The 20,561-nt window shown below is 33.5% G+C and overlaps 1 long non-coding RNA gene across 1 annotated transcript in view; it reads right to left on the bottom strand.

Moving 5' to 3' along the window:
* Nucleotides 1-12,089, bottom strand: part of LOC143253354 (uncharacterized) — a 90,281-nt gene extending 78,192 nt beyond the window's left edge. The window contains exons 1-2 of the long non-coding RNA XR_013029519.1: nt 11,699-12,089; nt 8,834-8,904 (exon numbers count right to left, since the gene is read on the bottom strand). This is a non-coding gene — a long non-coding RNA (uncharacterized LOC143253354). The remainder of the gene's footprint in view (nt 1-8,833; nt 8,905-11,698) is intronic.
* Between the last annotated feature and the right edge of the window lie 8,472 nt (nt 12,090-20,561).

The raw sequence follows: 20,561 nt of genomic DNA, 5'->3' as shown, positions 1-20,561 counted from the left end.
TTTCAGAAGGACAGTGTACCAGTTCATACTTCTGAAATTGTTAGAATCATTCAAAGAACAGGTGGAACAGTTTGGGTATTTAATGCAACAATCACATTCCTCAAATTTACATATTAGAGTGTCTATCGTCTGTTCCTGAAAATGAATCTTGATGCACATTTTCAGAATCTGTGTCTCTTCAACAATTATAATAAATAGTAAAAAATTATCATGGCCTGATGTAAAACAGCTTTATTCACTAATTCTACATCTTTTTAATGCTGTATTGTCTGTTCATAAAGGACCAACTCCACTTAAGAAGTGAAATGCTGAAATTAACAGGTGTTTTCAATATTTTGTAAAACCCATGAATTGTAAATAGTTTATTCAACTGTATATTAATTGAAATTGTACAGATCCAAGAAATCCATTAATTTGAGTAAAATTTTGTATGAACATGGAAGATATACTACATATAGAATAGATTTTTATTAATCACATCCAGCCTGAAATTGCCTCATACAAAAGTATTTCATTTATTATAAATATCAATGCAAAGTAACAGTGTGCTGTTTTTAGATTTTTCAGTTTCAGGCATGTAATCATTTCTTTTATCAGTTGTTTGAAAGTTTGGTTTCTCAATTATGGATTAAAAACATTATATTAGAAGTGTAATGAAAAATAAGTCATATTTGAAAATATTTACATATTTTAGAAAAAATTAGTTTAAATGTGATATTTGCAGCTTATAAAATATTTACAACTGAACCAATGATAAACAGACTATGATCAGTTATATTTGTGTATACACTTGAGGAAACATTCAGTATTACTGGTATAAATCCAAGTACAAGATTTCTGAACAACTTTCAAATTCTGTTTCACACAGCATGTGGTAATGAAAACCATAATTATATAACACACACACTTACTTACTTTATAAATATAGTAAACATTTGTCTTTTTGGTTTTGTAAACAGCTTTTTAATTCAAACATAATACATTACTGAAATTACTTAGAAGAAATACTAACTGGCATGGGGCACGGAATTTGCCATTACAATAATGTTCTGCATTTACTGTTTCTAATTATAGTTGCTGTGAATTGCAGACTGAAATGAGAGACAAAATTAATCTTATTTAAAATTCCTATATATGCACAATAGTATTTATCTCTAGGAAAATATATATTCTTACCTAAATGATGGCCCTGTACAGCTAGGTGGGTTAAGGCCTTCGACTCGTAATCTAAGGGTCAAGGGTTTGAATCTCCATTGCACCAACATGCTCACCCTTTCAGCCGTGGGGGTATTATAATGTGACGGTCAATCCCACTATTCATTGGTAAAAGAGTAGTCCAAGAGTTGGCAGTGGGTGGTGATGACTAGCTGCCTTCCCTGTAGTCTTACATTGCTAAATTAGGGACAGCTAGCCCAGATAGCCCTCAAGTAGCTTTGTGCAAAATTCAAAAAACAAACAAACATATCTAAATGTCTGGCAACTATTGTACTGAAAGACGTATTTGAATGACATTGAGTAAGCATATTAACAGTATATTTGCATGTATTGTATGAATGCATACTGTGCATTTTCTACCTTTTTGTTTTCATACAGAACTTTTCGAAACTATCACAGTTTCAACCTCCCTCACATTTTGATGGGAGTGTCCAGTCATGAGGTTACTGCCAGTTGCTCTGGATAAATTTGACTTTAACATTATTTCAGAAATGCAAGGTTTTGTCAGTTTGAAACATGATGTAACCAAGGAAGTTAAGTTTAAAGAGCATGTAGTTTTATGCACCACTAAAAATGATCATATGTGATATAAAGCATGCACAAACACTTGTATTTGTTTTATGAATAAAAATTGTTGACTGTATTTAAACTAATTTTATTTCAGACATTTTATTTTCTTTAGTTACTCAGAGAACACAGAATTACTTTGTAATAAATATCTTTTTTGTATCTTCTGCCATTATGAGAATCTATCATGTAACTCTTAAGGAAATTAATTTAACCTGAAAATACTAAAACATGGACAGGAAGAAGAACACTCTTCTCCAGTGACCGCAGAATATCTTGTAGAGATGTTTTCTAATGAGGTGTGTGTGGCTTGCTCTTTAACCCTACCTTTATCCCTCCCACCACTGGCTCAATGGTAAGTGTAAAAAATAGGGTTTTCATATCTGTGATGGGCATAGCAGATTTATATCCATTATACAGTTTGTGATTTAAATTTGAAAAGGCTTTATTATAGCTGCAGTATATCTATTGTAAATCTATTTTGAATGTAGCAAAATGATAAATTCCAATATGATACATACCTCCACTCATATAAAAGCTCAAATTCCACACTGAGTAGGTGGAAGGAACAGTGTAATATATATAAAAACGAGAGATCCCTGTAGAAAGCATCCATGGAGAATTGAGCATTGGTACTTGCAACAGATGGGAAGAACATTTGTTTGTGAACAAAATAATATGTTGAACATGTACATTCTTCACTGTCAAAGAAGTGAAGTGTTGTCAAATTGTTGGCATCAAGGATGGGTCTATTAAACGAAAAGGCCACAGGAAACTATATAATGGCATATTCCCAATACCAAGTTTACAGGTGAAGATTCATGTCCCATCATTGGTATTATGAGGCAGAGCACTATTCAAAACAACAAGAGTAGACCTGTTGTCAGGGCAAGCAGATAATGGATAATATACACAACAACCCCAACATTAAAGTAAACTGAGTGCTATATTTCAAGTAACTGGAATTATGAGGAAGAAGAAAGGAAAGAGAAAACTTGGACAAATTTCTAAATCAAACACAGAGACAGAAAGAACAACATACCACATTCAGAGTTATGAGCTAGTGTCATTTGTTTGTTTTTTGAATTAAGCACAAAGCTACTCAATGGGCTATCTGTGCTCTGCCCACCATGGGTATTGAAACCTGGTTTTTAGCGTTGTAAGTCCACAGACATACCTGTGAGCCACGGGGGGGCAAGCTAATGTCTAAGCTGCAATCGAACTGTAAGAATAGGGAGATATCCTTAGCCTGATATTATAAGCAGAAACGTAATTTAGCAGGAAAGAAAACCCTTACATCCATCCTTACAAAATGAACAAAGTCCTTTTTGCCCAACTAGGTGAATGAAAACATCCTGCAACCAGAATTACCAAGCCCATACATCCACTGGCCTCAACCACAGAAACAAGCAGCTATCTACCTGAATTCAGTATTTCAAAGATAATCCAGCAATGGCTTGTTCAGTTCCCACCTGCCTCAGCACTTCTGGGAACAAAACTCCAGAAGGGCAGGAGATTTCTTTTCAACCAAGTGTAGTAACAACTAATGTTATGGCATGTGGTCAACATACATAAAAAAATCGTTATGGTCCACCACCTCAACAACTAACAACTGAGAAGTAGCAAGGACTTCCAAGCTTTACTTGATGAAGGAAGGGATAACAGGCAGTGGAGGGTTTAGAGAAATGTCACACCTGACAAAGTACCATTGGTGACTGCAAAACCTTATTTGGACAAGCAAAGTGCTCCTGATTTATTAAATCAAAGGAGGGGAAGCACTTCTCTGCTCTTTTACTTATGGTAGTCCATAAGTGATGGTTCACCAAGTATTTAACATAATATTACACACACACAGAAACACAACAGACAACATTGATACCCATGCTTGGGTAATGAAATGGTATCTTCAGAAACATCACAGTAAACTGCACATTCATCATTCACAAAAAGGGTAGAAAATTACACAACTTGACTTTAAAAAATTTGTTTCAATTGCATATTTCAGAATAACACACATATATATATATAGCAATGCTCAATTTTACCCTGTATGCAAGAATTATTCAGGCAAACTTAAAATTAATAAGGTAGTAGTGAAAGACAAATAACACGAAATGTTCAAAATCAAAAGCAAAGGATAAACACATCACAGCGTGCCAAAAAAGAAAGTGAGATACCTGTAGAAATATATAGAGGGAGCAAGCTACTTTAGGAGGGCATGTTGTACTTCTATTGGTGGAGGATTGTCACATGCTCTATGAATACTAAATAAGCAGTTTGAGCTTTTGAAGTGAAATGTCTAGTGCATCAAAAAAGAAGGATTTCTTTTCATTAGCAGACAGCAGAAGATTGGGAAAAGCTGTTGTGTGAAAGTAGATATGTATTGTATCAGAAATTTCACTATTGAAATAATAGCCTACAAAAGCACATTTTTCTATAAAAAAAATTTTGAGCCACTACTGATACCCCTTTACTAATATATGCATATAGGTTTTGTGCAAAAGGTAATTCATAAAATGATAAAAACTGATTTACCATAAACTAAAAAAAAGCCAGTTAAGATTGTACAAAAATGAAGTACATAAACATAATTCAATAAGAATTTTAAATGGCCAACACACTCCCACAATATTAATATATATTTTGAATTACAACCAATGATACTATTAATAACAAATTTATTTGACTAAAATCAAACTAAAATTTCAAAAGCAAAAAACAGCTTATTTTCACTAATCACTGTTCACAATCCTGTGTGCACAGAAAGACATGGACACATAATCTCTTGAAGTTAGTTTTTTATTACTTCCTCACTTTCTCCAAGGGCACAGATAACCTAGTTGTTTTGCACTGTAAAGCACTAAACCAATCGACCAACCAACTTTCTGCAAAAATTGTATCTCATACTAATTATATCAACAATTATTTGTATGCTACTAATACTTAATACTTTCTGTCAATAATTTAAATTACCACCTGAACACACCATAAATAAATTAACATTTTCCTTAACATAAAATGTATTTCTGACAGATACTTAACTCCATTTCATTTGTGCCTGAGATTTTGTGTATGCCACTATCCTTCAACTATTTTACACCCAACTCGCATCTTGAACTGAGTGAGTACATGATGTACTCATCATACAGCAATGACTCTCAAGAAATAGGAGGATGATATATCCTCCACATGCACTAGTATATCACCAAAAGTACTTGTACTTGATTTTTAGAACAGGCAAGAATATGGACCAGAAGCTAGTAGAAATAATAAGAAGGTTTACAGAGAGGTAAATATCTATTTGAAATAAAGTTCAGGTAAAAAATATGTTAACTTCTAAAACAATCCACTTACCTCACTGCATATCATACACATAATCTAATATTCATGTGGTAGGAAGGCCAAAGCAGAAGAATAAACCAAGATACACTTTGTTCAGAGAAAGTATCATAATAAGAAACTCCATGGAAAGTGACACTCAAAAGCAGGGGTTTATTAGAGGAACAACACTTGTGGAGAACCATATCCTTCTCAGGTATTCTTTACGTGAATGGAAATATGGAATGAGGAATGCAAAAATGAGCCCATGCTTTATATAGATGGGCAGAATATATATATAAACATGAATTTGCACACAATAAGTCAGATGAGTGTAAGATGTAGCATGTGTATCACAAAACAAGACTATATTGTTTCGTATGTACTCCTCTGTACAGTTTATTTATCATATATACAAGAATGGGGACTAATGTCCTTTCCAACACTTTGCCCCATACAGATGGTCAACTGTAATAGGATTAACCTGCAATTCATTGACATGGACACCCCTGCCATTCTTTCCAGTAAAAGAACTTTATGACCATTAGGTCTGTGTAGGTCTTCTGAGTCTGAATATCCCTGGTATTTGAGTGGCCAGTGTGCTACATGGAATGGTCAACATAGTTACTTGCCATTGTACAAGCTTTCTAGAAAAAATGCAATGGCTTACCATAAAACTGAGAGTGAAATGCAATATACACAGCTTTAGAAATGAGTAAGGACTCCTATAGTGCTGGATGTTTCCATGATAGTCAATGGAAGTTACAATCTGGAATAGGCAAAGCAACAAATAGATAGATATGCCATTACAGTAGCCTTGCAGAAAATCTCATCTCAACAGTGGACACTGAAACCAGATTGAGGTGGGTTTAATATTTACTGTTATCCTCCCAACACAATGTATATTTATGGAAGTGCATCCTGCGAGGCAACACTAACCACTGAGTGGATTCCAAGAGGGAGAAGATATTATCACTAAACTTGATAGTACAGTAATAAATTAGATAAATGATACTTGAAGAAATACCATAATTACAGAATTGATGTAATTGAACACCTCACAAATACATAATTTATTACAATCATAATTATCAAATAATTATCATAATTATAATCATAATATCAAAAGTGATATAGGTATTCACATATGGGCAAGTGTGGAAAGAATTGGGTAGGAGGTTCAGTTGCTTTGGCTGTATAGAATTTTTTCTGGATTTGCTTTCAAACTTCCACTTATTTCTCAAATTCCCAGACTATCAAGTTTTTATCTTTTTCACAGATATGTAAAACTTTGCCATTTCTTTCTAGATCAAATTGGTGTTTAATTTCATTAAGATGAGATGCAAAGGTTTATTCCATGTTTCTTAATTTACAGATTCTAGATTCTTCTTTAATTCTCGTTTCTATGCAATTTTATCTATTCTATTTTATCTATATGTACAAACACATACATTATTGTAGAGTTTTGACATGTTAACTGGCAAACAACAGTGTTGCCGCACTTCTCATTTCTGTCTTGTTGCATAACATCTTTGATAGGTTGATTTTACAGGAGAAGTATAGTCTTCAGATTTATTTGTTCAGTGTATTATATATTTTGTGAGAAGGATTTCTGATGTAGCTTATCTTAAATCATTTCTTTTTTATTGTCATTTTGTACAGGATATAATGACTAAATTTATATGTATTAATATTTTAAACAATGTATTAGTTAATTTTGTTATATAACAACTGTTAACAGCAATACTTTCACAGTTTTTAATTCATATTCATGATTTTCAAATGTACAGTGATAAGTTTGTATAACACACTATGAATGACAAGCTTGTGTAATGTTGGATGTTTTGAAGAAGCATATATGATGGAATTATTATAAATTCGTTTTCTGAATATTTTCAAGGGATGTATACCATTAGTTATGTCAATATTTAAATCCAAAAATTAATGATTGTGTTTTATCTAAATTCCAAATTAAGTTTAATGAATTTGTTTTGTTAATTTAGAAAATTACAAAATTGTTGAGTTGATGTTTGGATCCTTTCCATCGACAAATTACATCATCAACATATCTCTACTTATACTTACTACATATTATTTTCATTAATACACAATTTATTCTCTATATTATCCATGAAAACTTCTGCAACCAAAGGAGACAGGGGGAACCCATAGCTCAACCATCATTCTCTTTATATATTTGGTCATTAAAGTTGAAGGAGTTATTGTTTTTTTAATTCCTGGGCTTGAACAAAGTTTACTTTTCTATATCAGTTACTTTACATTTCTAACAGGTATACTGGTGAACAAACTATGAACATCAAAATAAAAAATGTTGACATTATTCAATATCTTTACATTTTGTATTTTTTTCTACAAGTTCCAGGGAGTTTCTTATACCAAATTAAGTTTAAAACCAGTTAAATTTTTGAAAATAAATACGTTTTTCTGTGCTAATTTGCAAACATGAACATCCGTATAGAAACCACGTCTCATAAGAATATTTGCTCAGTGAAGTCTTGGAAGACCATACAGATGCAGCAGGTAAGGATTCATGAGTCTTATCGACTTACTTTGGTGTTCATTAAGTACACTTTTGCTGTTCTTCATAAAAGATTTAACATTATCGTTGAAGGTAATGGTAGCGTCTACGTTTATGAGCATGAAACTATTAGGTTCAAGAAATGAGTTTATTTTACCATTATAATTTTATTTTTCAAATATAATACTCATGATACCTTTGTCTGTTTTTGTTATTACTATAATTTTTAATTTTACATTTTATAGATACTATCTACTTGAACTTTTTATCTCCATTTCTGGTGTAGTTCTTGGAAGAAATTTGAATGATTTTGGAGCATATATTCTTTGTTAGAAAGTCAGATACAACATTAAGTGATATGTCTGTATCTATTGCGAGATTTTCAAAGTCTTTTACATTTAACCTGGATTTGTGATAATACTTAAACCTTTACTAAGTAGGTGAGACTCAGTTTGTGTGAACTCAGATATCAAAAGGTTTATTAAGTAGGATGACATTTTAAATGGTAATCTTTTTCTAGATTTGAACTATTTTCATGTTTAGTCACATTATCCACTTGTTTTTTCTGCTTCACATTAAAATCGGGTTTCAGCTCACTTAAGTTTTCACATGTTACTATGTGACAAATCAAATTATACTAGTGATTATTAAAGCACAGTTCACTGCATATTATCTTAAGCCATACACTTGTGTAGTCTCTAACACTGTATCACTTCTTGATCTTTTCTTTTAGTCAGGTCTTGGCTGAACTTGAAGTGTTTTTGGTCTTCAGTGAGATTCCACCTTACATGCATGTACTTGTCATTAAACCAAAGGAGTTGAGTTACTAAGCACTGTATTGTTTTCAGTCTATTGTATAAGAGATATCATATAGCAGGGTTAAGCCAAGATGTGTGGAGGAAAGTAAATAGCAGAAAACATATACAAGAAAAGAAGAAGCTAGTACAAGCAGATATTATCCACAGAGCCACAGCAGTTGTTTGTGATCTTGAAGATCAAAAGATCTGAGGTAGCCAAACACTCCATGACTTGCAGACAAATGAAGATGGATGAACTTGAATGATGGGAAAAGAGAAAAAGGACTCCAAGATGGATCAAATACAGGCTTGGAGAGAAAGGCAGTAAAGAATATATGGCTACAGAAAATTGCTATAGCTTATCTAAATATACTGGAATAATTTGAATTCATTTTACCTTTAATAACTTTCTTTTCACTGTCTAAAAGATCTTCTGTAAATTTGCAATATTCTGGTGTTTCCCTTATGCTGTAAAGAATTGGCATCATTAGGAGTGAATGCAGGTGATTATTCAACATTATATCTTCAAGCTCAGTCGCAATATTGAAAACAAATCTAATATTAACATTACAATGAGCTATAGGACTGACCCCTAAAAATGCATGTTTTGTGGGCCTAGGTGTATCCCTTAAAAGCAAAAAATGTGACCCCTGAGAAGCCTCACAAATTTGAAAAATTTAAATTAACTGGTTTTATGGGAGATTTAAAATATTATAGAAGATCAGGAAAGCTGGTGAAACAGGTAATTATGACACCAAAAAAGAATGTATTTGAAAAACATGTTTGCATTAAATATATAAATAAACAGTAAGGGTAAACAAAATGTAAGAATGGGTGCAGGACCCTTTAGACTTGTCTCTGATATTGATGAGGTTTCTGGGTTATTAAAGTCTACTCTCTCTGCAGTTTTTGATGATGGATATTTAAGTAGCATTTCTCATGTTGAACAGTTGACAGATGGAAACAAGGTTGAACAATATTATTGCATTAATTCTGAGCTTGATAAAAAAAACCAAAAAAACTGGAATGTTTAAAGAAAAGTAAGTCTCCTGGTCTAAGTAATATTTAAACAAGGGTTTTAAAGGAGGTTAATGATTGGATATGTGAACCTCTTGTTATTTCTTGCAAGACCTTGAAATCTTTTTAAGAGAGGTAAATTAAAATTGTCCCAGTAATTATGCAGCTATTAATCTCATATCATTCATAAAATAAGTTTGAAGTATATTTACACTTATGTAACTTTTATGTATCTGAATTTTCAGAAATCATTTAACAATGTGCCACATATAATGAATATAAAAACAAACTTATTTTTATAGGTGTGGGAGATATGTTAGCTAATTTGAAAGAAGAGTGGCTGAATGGAAGATTGTTTTGTTGTGTAAATTATGCACAAAGTATTATCTGTGCTCTACCCACCTCTGGTATCAAAAAACAGATGGTTGTTATAAAGTTCAGTCAAACTGAATGAATTTCATAAGTGGGTTAGATCAGGGTTCAGTTCTGTGACCTTTGCTCTCTTTAATTTACATAAATGACAAAGATAAAGAAATGTTCAATAAATTGCTGAAATTTGCTGTTTGTAAAGGATTGGGTGTTGCTAGCTGTGAAGAGGAAGCTGCTGTTTTACAAAAGGAATTAGATCATTTAATGAATGAGACAAATTAATAGCAGACAAGATTTGTTAATTATAATAAATGTAATAGAAGTCTAAAGAAGTTATAATTTTAAAGGTCAGTGATGAGTACATACCAAGTACTGTGTCAAGGTTTGGGCTTCTAACCCTAGGAATAATGTTGAATTGTTGGAAATGGTTCAAAGTAAGGTTACTAAAATAGTACTAGGGATGGAGGAGTTATATGAGAATATCTTTAGATTTCCAGAACTGTCTTCTCTTGAAAAAAGAACAGTCAGAAGGGATCTGATTGAAGCGTTTAAGATTGTAAAGTGAATGGACAGTGTTGATGCATCATCTTTTTTTCACACTTATTGTTAATAATAATAAAGTTGGAAAACAAATAGTAATTCTGCCAAGGAAGAAGACATCTTCAGTTAAGACAGTTATGTTTTTCTAACAAGAGGGTAGGCTTTGGATGTTGTGTAGGCAATAAATTTAATTCATTTTAAGAAAAAGCTTAATAACTGTATGAATGATAAGAGCTGGCTTTACAGTTTTTAAAACAATTTACTTATTTAATAGTTTTATTTAGTTTATAGGATAGAACAGCTGAGATGGACCAATATGCCCCATCTGGTACCTAATTATAGATATATATCACAATACATCTGCACTCAAACAAAAGATAATTCTATCACTGCATATTGTGAAGTTCACCCAAAAGCAAAAACATTAGAAGATGACAAGACACTTAATGTTTTGCCTTAGAGAAAATGAATCAGCAAGTGAGATAGCAAGGGTCACAAAGACTTTTTTAATGTATTTTGTTGGCTCCTAACTACCAACTCCAGATGTAGAAGCTGTTGTTGCATTAGGCATTATAAATACTGACAAAAACCATGTCAAACTTTGTTCACTGAGCAACTACAGTGTGATAGATACCCTGTGTCAATAAACAATGAATGATTGCAAAACCAATTCAGTCCTGTTAATTATGTGATTAAAAGAAAACTTTCTCTTAAATTTATAGTATGCAAGTGTGTGTGTGTGTTTATACACATCACTTGATAATTCAGACAAGGAAACAGCACTTTTTCAACTATCTCACTATCCTAGCTGTTACATGACTAAAGACTACACAATGTAACACATATATGATGCCTCATGTTGCCACCCTGCAGCCCAGAAAGAGAGGGTCATGACAACCTTTCTTTTAGAAATTTATCAATTATTTGTAAACATCTATCTGTACATATTTACATATGGATTTAGAATTTATAGTTAACTCATACAAAAAGAGAATTACTTTTAAACAAATATGCCGTACTTTGTGAGAAATTACATGCAACTTCTATTACCTAATTTATACTGTTGTGATGTATTCACCTGTTGAGCTGGTTTATTTCAGTTGTTTGATAAAATAATGCCATGTTCAGTTTACATAATAAGTTACTTTATTACTTCATTAATTAGAGCTACCATTGCATTCACTTTAACACAAACTGTAGGTCTAATTTTACAAACACACTTTTCAACATAAAGCCTGAAAATGCTGTAGACCTAATGTGGTAATAACATTTAATAGAAATCTCCTTGGTTGATAATAAATGGTACAAAAAATAAAAAAGGACTAGATAACTTTACCTGATCACCAACTGTTAGATCATTAATATACTGAATATTTCACCTTATTAACTTTTAATTCACTATCTAATAACCTCTCATTAAATATTTCATGAATAACTTAACTGCTTACTTGCATTCATAACTAATATACCATGTCTATATGTTACTGTTACCCAAAGTTCATTGATGTTATTCATGTGCACTCTACCTAACGCATAATTAAACATTAAAAACATAATTTACAGTTTAAATAGATTTTAATTAATTCTACTTATTTTAGAATTGGATATCTGCTTTTCAAACTTGTCAATCCTTTTAACAGATAGCTATTGATAAATCTAAAAAATGAAATATCTCTACTTCCAATGCCATCATACAAAAGTATACAAAATACAATGTTCGATGAGTTTTGATTAGCATTCATGACTGATATTTTTGCTGTACTTCAAGTCAAATAAAAACTTTCTTATCTTTTGTTGTCTTTGTTGGTTAATACTTGAGTTTCAATCATCCGTATATATATTCTACCAGTATACAGTGTCACCTCGGTTCTCGAGAGGCTCCCTTCTCGAACAATTCAGTTTTCGAACATATTGTTTGAGAAAAAAAGTCTCGGTTGTTCAACATAAACTCGGTTCCCGAACCAAGCTGCCTTGGCCCGAACCCCCGAAATAACCCGACTAATGACACGAACGACCCTTCGACTATTTTCGGCCCACGCCAAACTTGCCTAAAACATTTTACCTGCACCTGTCGCTCAGTCACACCCCCGCTAAAATCTGCTGTGAACGTTCTCGTTTTTCTTTTCTTTCTAAATATTCTGATTAAATAAGCCACCATGGAGTCAAAAAAGGATAATGAAAGCAGCAAACCAAAAAGAAAAGTTGTTGGAGCCACAATAGAAGTGAAAAAATATCTCATCGCGAAGTATGAAAGTGGTGTTCTGACCTGCTACACAGTTTGGTATGGCGAAGTCAACAGTCTGCACCATACTGAAATATAAAGAGGTCATCAAAGGAGCTGATGTTGTAAAAGGCGTGACAGTGCTTACGAAACAAAGATAAAAAACAATGTAAGAGGTAGAAAACCTGTTGTTGATTTGGGTAAACGAAAAACAGTTAGCTGGTGATAGCATTTCTGAGACCATCATTTGTGAGAAAGCAAAGCAGTTGCATGCTGACCACCTGAAAAACACCCCTAGAACAAGAGCTGATACAAGTGATGCTTTTAAAGCTAGTAGGGGTGGTTTGAAAAATTTAGGAAGAGAAGGGGCATACATAGTGTGGTGAGACATGAGGAGGGTGCCAGGCAGAAACAAACCTCATTAGACAAGTTTTTAGTGAGAAATAGGTCCAGTGAGTCTCAAGCAGGTTGTAGTGGTGCAAAGAGACAGAAAAGAGAAAGAGCCCCAGAAGGAGAGTTACCTGACGTTTTTATGGAGGGTGACTCCCCTTCCAAACAATACTAACCATCCTACTCTCCACGTTCCTCACCACCTTTCACTTACGCCATCAGCTCTCCTCAGCACAGGTAAAGTGCAGTTAAATTTTCATTTATTGTTTTTTATTGTGTTTATAGTTTTTGTGGTTGACTTTATGCATGTAAGTATTATTATGCAGGTATAAATAAGCAATATTTTTACTTAAACTTCTTCATAATGCGTAATATTTGAAGGTCTGTAACAGATTGATTTAATTTACAGTATTTCTTATGGGAAAAATTGATTCGGTTTTCGAACAGCCTTCTGGAACGAATTAAGTTCGAGAACCAAGGTACCACTATACTTAAATATTACTACATTTTTTTGCTTCTTTCACAACATTATCTTTGCTCATTTTTCTACAAACAAGGCACATGGATGCATATATACAAAAAAAACAAAAAACTAACTGGGCACAGCAAAACGCACCAATGAGTGAAAACTGGAATTTAGCACGTCCTGGCCCACAGTCAAAAGCTCTGGAGACAACCTCATGTTACATATATTTGAGATGAAATAAACAGATTTCTTGTTTGCTTGCTTGTTTCTTTTTAACAACGAATCCACAAAATGGGTATTTTTAGTATTAGAAGCATTCAGATTCGTCTGCGCCACTATGGGGGGAGACAGACAAATTAAGTTCTCATAAACAAAAGACAGAAATATCTATACAATAAGGAAAATTAACAAATATATATGTATTTTTTTCTTCCTAACTGTTCAATTTAACATTTTTTCTTACAGTAAGTATTACATGCAACTATAAAAAACAAATTAAAGCACATTTCTTAGATGAAAATTATATTTTTACAGATTTCTAGATCATACAAAGCATTCATTTAGTGTTAATATCAACGGAAGAATTCACGCTATTCATGTTTGTGTCCAACTTATTTAGCAGTAAGAAGGCACACTGTTAAATTGTCGATTTTGAAAAGTATGCCTTTCTTTGCTAGACATTTATACATTTCAATAAAATGTATTCTCAAAAATAGCTTTTAGTAATGGCTCTTAAGATCAAATCTTCAAAAATAATGTTAAATGACCACAGAAATTAGAGAAAAAAAGGTATTTTCGGCAGTCTAAAAGGTATTTTAAAATACTGGTTTAACAAAAGCGTAATGGCATTCTTCGTATTTCAATCTATCCAGAATTTTATACAGTATGATCTACCTATATAATGAAAAATCCCTTCAACATTTATCCTAATTTTTCTTTTCACAATATAATCATGGGCAAGTGGAATATCAACAACAGGAACTGAAATGAATTTTCAGAGACTCTCAGCATGTCTTCATTCTCTTTAATCTCCTAGGAAAGATAAAAGTTTAAAAATGGTATTAGGCAAGCTGGGAGGATGAAAGCACCTGGAACGTGACCTGCCAGGAGATGTATGTTAAATACGTGGGCTCAAAAAGGGAGATCCAGTGCCTGCCACAAAGAGAACATGAAAAAGTGCCTTATTGGCAGGTAAAATGAACCACCATAATCAAATAATTGGAATGAAACATCAGAAAAATCTGAACAAGAGGAAGAAAGTGAACTAAAGTGTGTTGGACTACTGGAAGTGCCAGTGTGTTAACATGGTGAGACGATTCACCAACAGGCCACTATCTTGAAGCCTCTTTGCTGTCTGACTCACACCTATCAGCTTTGGAGATGAGCATAAGGAAAGAAACAAATCTGGACAAGTTAAAGGAATCAGTAAATTTAAGAGCATGGTAGATATGATCAACCAATATTGCATATAGGTGAAGAGGGAAGGAGGAAAATTATGAGGAAGATTCAAATGAACCCTAGCAAAAAGGTCATGCAGAATTTCCTGAAAAGATTGCAAATGTGTCACATCCAGAGGAAGAAGTTCTTCCATAGAAGCCACATCTCCAAACGTACTTCAACCTTGCCAGAAGTAAACTAGTGAATCACAATGGCATAAATAACATAAAGCTCTATTGAATATATTCAAGGAGTAGAATATATAGTCCCAATGGAGATGAGAATATTAGGAAGGTAACAGGAAAACTTTATCCAAGTGGAAAATCAAACCACCTAAGCTGTTAACAAGAAAATGCAACCACATAAACTGTTTGTGTAAGAAGCAGATGAGTATTGTATAACCACCCCTGTTTGGAAGGAGCTAACCAAAGCCAGGGTATCTAAGCAGTGGTGTTAATAAAGTCCCAAAAATAATGAAGTCGGGTAAAAACACAGAACACCTGATAAAAGTCATATGAAGCCAAAACAAGTCTGAAGGGCAAGGCACTAAAATGGTTCCAATTTCCATGATGAAAAGACCTAAGATATTGTTGCACGAAGTTAAAAACAAGAGTGTGTGCTATGAGCATTCTCAGTCCTAGAGAAATTGTCAATGCAATTGTTTTCAAAGAAAACATATTCAAAATGGGGAAGAAATATGAAGTGATTGAGGTAAAACTAATCAATCCAGAAATCCAGTCAGCAATGAGCATGCATGAAGGCTGGACAAACCTATAGGTAGGACATGTGAGGAACAGAGAAGGTGCTGGATATACAACGTGAATAAAGATAAACTGATGGAGAAAATTAACTGACTATAATTCCTTGTTAGAAGTTGGTGGTATAAAATGATACAAGACAGTGTTCCATCACAGAAGATCTCCCAAAATGCCACATACGGAGAGAAAGAACTGAAGATGGCAAACACCCAATATGGAAGGAAGCAAAAAGCAGTATCCCACAAAAATCTCTTAGATATAGGTGGAATACTTGAGAATGGAGGTTTTATGTAGACATTTCCTAGTTGAGAGTCGATAAGGTAATATGAAGCTGGAAAACCAGGTGGATGATAAAATGGATAGGATTAACAAAGGCTGCTCCTCATACAAGTGGCAGAGATTCTAAGTACATAGAATCAAAAGGAGAATTTGCGTAAGCTAATAAAAATCAAACCAAAGCCAACAGAGAGCAAGATATCCAAGTACCCTGTCCAAAAAGACAAAAATTCTCATCATAAAACAATGTCTGGAGAAGGAGGAGGAGAACTATCTAATAAGAGGCTGTGGTGAACCTATCAGATTCCACAGCAGATCCTGGGAAGGCAAGCTGTATTCACGTGGAGGAAAACTGACAAAATATAAGTCATCCTAAGATAGTTCAGAAGTTGTAGAAGGAAAGCATGCTATCCTGGAAGAAGATATGGCAAATCACAAACTAATATAATTGTAAGAAATACAAATTATTAAGAATCACAAAAATGAAAAAGTCAATTGTAAATTTGAGTATGTGTTTAATGGAACAAACAAACATATAAGATTTTATGTGTTGTCAAAAAAAAAAGAATATTTAACCCAATTAGCAACTTACTCATAAGATGAACTACATGTAAACCAAAAATGCGAACTTGGGCTACTCTTTTACCAACAAATAGTAGGATTGACCGTCATGTTATAACGCCCCCACGGCTGAAAGGGCAAGCATGTTTGGTGCGACTGGGATTCAAACCCGCGACACTCATAATACGAGTCGAATGCCTTAACCTACCTGACCATGCCGAGCCTCTTCAGAACTATAATTTCAAATACCTATCTTTCTAAAATGATAAATATCTCCATAAAGTGTCTCATTTTGGATGCAGAGGTTTGTCTTTCATTTAGATTTCGATTAATAATTTTGGATTGTACTGAATTAAAAAAAATAGTGTGATATGAAAGATGATAAATTTATGGAAATTTTATTATTTTTAATATATTTGACTTTCTCAGGTTTATGAACTTATAGATATTAATTTCTATGCACATTTTGTTTCAGACTCTATTCTTTAACAATAAATAGTTTAAAATTTATCAACACTTCCTTAGACATCAGGTAAATTGTTTACAGTGAATAAACAATTCTAAAAGCAATGATACTGAAAATCCTGTCTAACTTCACAAATAGGTATTATGGTTTTGTGTATGATATTTGTGAAGGAAAAAGATTTTCTTGAGGTAAAAAAAGAGGAAGTAAGATAGTATTTGAAATTATAGAAATTCAGTCATATATTTATTGTTTTACCTGTGTATGATTTATTTATTATTACTAAAGCAACTAAAATGTAAAATTAGAAACTTTTTAGGCTAGATTGTTTGGTTTGTTTAGAATTTCGCGCAAAGCTACTCGAGGGCTATCAGCGCTAGCCGTCCCTAATTTAGCAGTGTAAGATTAGAGGGAAGGCAGCTAGTCATCACCACCCAGCGCCAACCCTGGGCTACTTTTTTTACCAACAAATAGTTGGATTGACCATCACATTATAACTTCACCACGGCTGAAAGGGCGAGCATGTTTGGTGTGACACGGTGATTCGAACCCGCGATCCTTGGATTACAAGTCAACACTTCTCGTTTGGCAATATTTGAGTTAATCTGTCTATCATTTTGTTCCTTACTTCTTCAAGTGATTTAATTTAATTTACTTTACTTCACTAATTCTAACTTTATTTTTAAAAGTGTTTAGTGTATTTGTATTTTAATGTGGGTTTCTATTCTCCATAGTTTGATTCACCTGTGTTTTTCCATGAAACATTTCACTTCAAATGTCTGATATCATAATTCAGGCTATAGGTGCGGATGACCTGGTGGGGAATTTATTGGACTTTATTTGTAGGGAGATTGAGCATAATATAGAACAACTTGTTTCTCCTAATGTTTGTTTCTCTTCTTCCTCCTGTGCCTTTTGAGTCTGGCCAGGCTGACAACGATTTTCTCCAGGTCTTTGGATGACCATGCTGAACGTCTCCAATGTTTATCTGCATACTTCCATGAAGGACAAACTGAAAATAAGGACGAGAATACTCCGATATTCTATTTTCTGCCCTTCTATTCAGGTTGACTTTGGCAACATATGTTTTCTGTTGGGAGGTATGAACCTTTCATCTACATCTTCATATCCTGGGGTTGCACTTTCACATTTACATAGAAAGAAGACAATTTCAACAATTTTATTGACATCCAAGAGCCAAACTTTCCATAAAAAATTAAAAACTCATATTTTCCAGAATCACCTAAAAACAACAATTAAACGATTTTTTCAAATAATTTTCTCACAAAACCATCAACATAATTTCACAAAACAGAAAGCTAAAAAACAATCTTACAAATAGAGACATTAATTCCATTAAAAACCTAAAACAACAAAAAACATTAAAATTCTAAAACCAGATAAAGGAAACGCTATAGTCTAAATGAACACGAATGAATACATCCAAAAAATGAAGAACATCCTATCAGACACAAACAAATTTAAACCAATACACACAAATCCAACAAAGACACACGAAACGCAACTAAACAAAATACTACTGAAAATGAAAAGCCAATACAATTTCAAAAACACTTTATTTCCACCTACGCAAGACCGACTCACGCACACCACAAATATACTGCATCCCCAAACCTCATAAACCAGATTGTCCATTACAACCAATAATGTCCCAGTATGAATCGTTTAATTACATACAAATAAATAGTCTAAACATGGGCAACTCAGTATCGCCAGTTCTATCCAATATTTTTTATGACACAAGTTGAAACACAAGCAATTAACATAGCATTACATCCAACACTATACTTGTACAGATATGTAGACGACACAATTGCGGGATTCACATCTACAGAAAACACACCTAATTTTTCAATCACATTAACTCTGCACATCCCAACATTAACTTCACATGTAAACAGGAAGAAAGCAGTCAAATATAATTTCCTGATCTCAAAATTACAAGAACCGATACACAATTTAAAACAGAAATCCACCGAAAATTCACCCACACTTAGGGCCCAGCACATGAAAAAAACAAAAACTCAACATACTAAGAAACCAAATATTTGTTTGTTTGTTTGTTTTTTTGGAACTTCGCACAAAGCTAATCGAGTGCTATCTGTGCTAGCCGTCCCTAATTTAGCAGTGTAAGACTAGAGGGAAGGCAGCTAGTCATCACCACCCACCGCCAACTCTTGGGCTACTCTTTTACCAACGAATAGTGGGATTGACCGTCACATTATAACGCCCCCACGGCTGGGCGGGCGAGCATGTTTGGCGCGACGGGGATGCGAACCCGCGACCCTCAGATTACGAGTCGCACGCCTTAACACGCTTGGCCAAGAAACCAAATAAACACAGCCATAAAACTATGCTCACCAGATAAAATTAACGACGAATTAGACAAAATAAAACAATACTTCATCAGCACCTATAAGTTTCCTCCACAAACCGTAGAAAACATCATACGCACACACCTAGACAAAAAAAAATCAACCAACAAAAGGAAATATATCTCACGAATCAAAAAATCACGAAACCATATACTGCTGCGTGCCATATATTCCCAACATCAGCAGAAAAATAACCAACATTTGGTAAAAACTAGTAACAAAATGTGACATTCCAGTTAATACCAAATTTATTCAAAAACCAGGCACAAAACTAATATTTATACTATGTAAAAACCACTGACAAACACCACACCAACATTATTCATAAAATACAATGTGATAACTGCCACGACTTCTATTTTGGAGAAACAAGTAGAAAAATGGAAACCATATTCAAAGAACACAAAAAGTCACCTTCACACGTTTTCGAACACTGCAAATCAGATCAACACAACATAACCATGGAAAACACCAAAATACTAAATAAAGAAACAAGCATAAACAAACGCAAAATTAATGAAACCTTACGTATACAACAACTCAAGCCCAAAATAAACCAATACAAAAGAACACCTTTATACCTATATTAATAGATGTAATCGAACATCTAAGCACGCCCTCTACATTCTTACACTCAGTTTCACAACCCCTTCAAACATGTGGTCAGCTATCGTTCAGTTACCTCTTTCTTTGTGAACCTGACGATGACCGAAAAAGGTACAAACGTTGTTCGCTCCTCTACATTAAAATTTTCTCAACCCAAACCAGCCATTTTTACACATGAATGTATCTAATATACTTAGTAATGGACACATCAGAAGTAAGATTATAATATTAACTGAGGAATGAGTGGTATTCATGATGGCAGCACCCTCTACTGACAAACAAGTGATCCATTTGAACAAATTAAAAATGTATCTGACAGTTGCTTCCACTTGCACCACAAAGTATTGAGGAAAGAACTATGTCTTTTACTCCTTTACACACAGAGAGACGCAGTCTTTGTATATCTAAATAATGAACTTACCAATCTGAACAATTTTGAAAGTCATTTTGTTAAATCTAGATTTATTGAAACTTCTCTTCTTAAAACTAATTTTTTGGACTATTTAGCTAGGTTAATGCCATTAGTAGATAACCCAAGAGCAGCTTAAAAATATGAGCCATTAGCATTATATCAGTAACCAAGTTCTCTATCAAATGGTACCATTGTTCCTCTTCTATCAGTTAG

This window comes from Tachypleus tridentatus, chromosome 6, assembly GCF_004210375.1.
Source record: "Tachypleus tridentatus isolate NWPU-2018 chromosome 6, ASM421037v1, whole genome shotgun sequence".
Classification (NCBI taxonomy): domain Eukaryota; kingdom Metazoa; phylum Arthropoda; class Merostomata; order Xiphosura; family Limulidae; genus Tachypleus; species Tachypleus tridentatus.
Note: the sequence above shows the minus strand (reverse complement) of the source record. Positions and strands in the feature narration are given on the sequence as shown.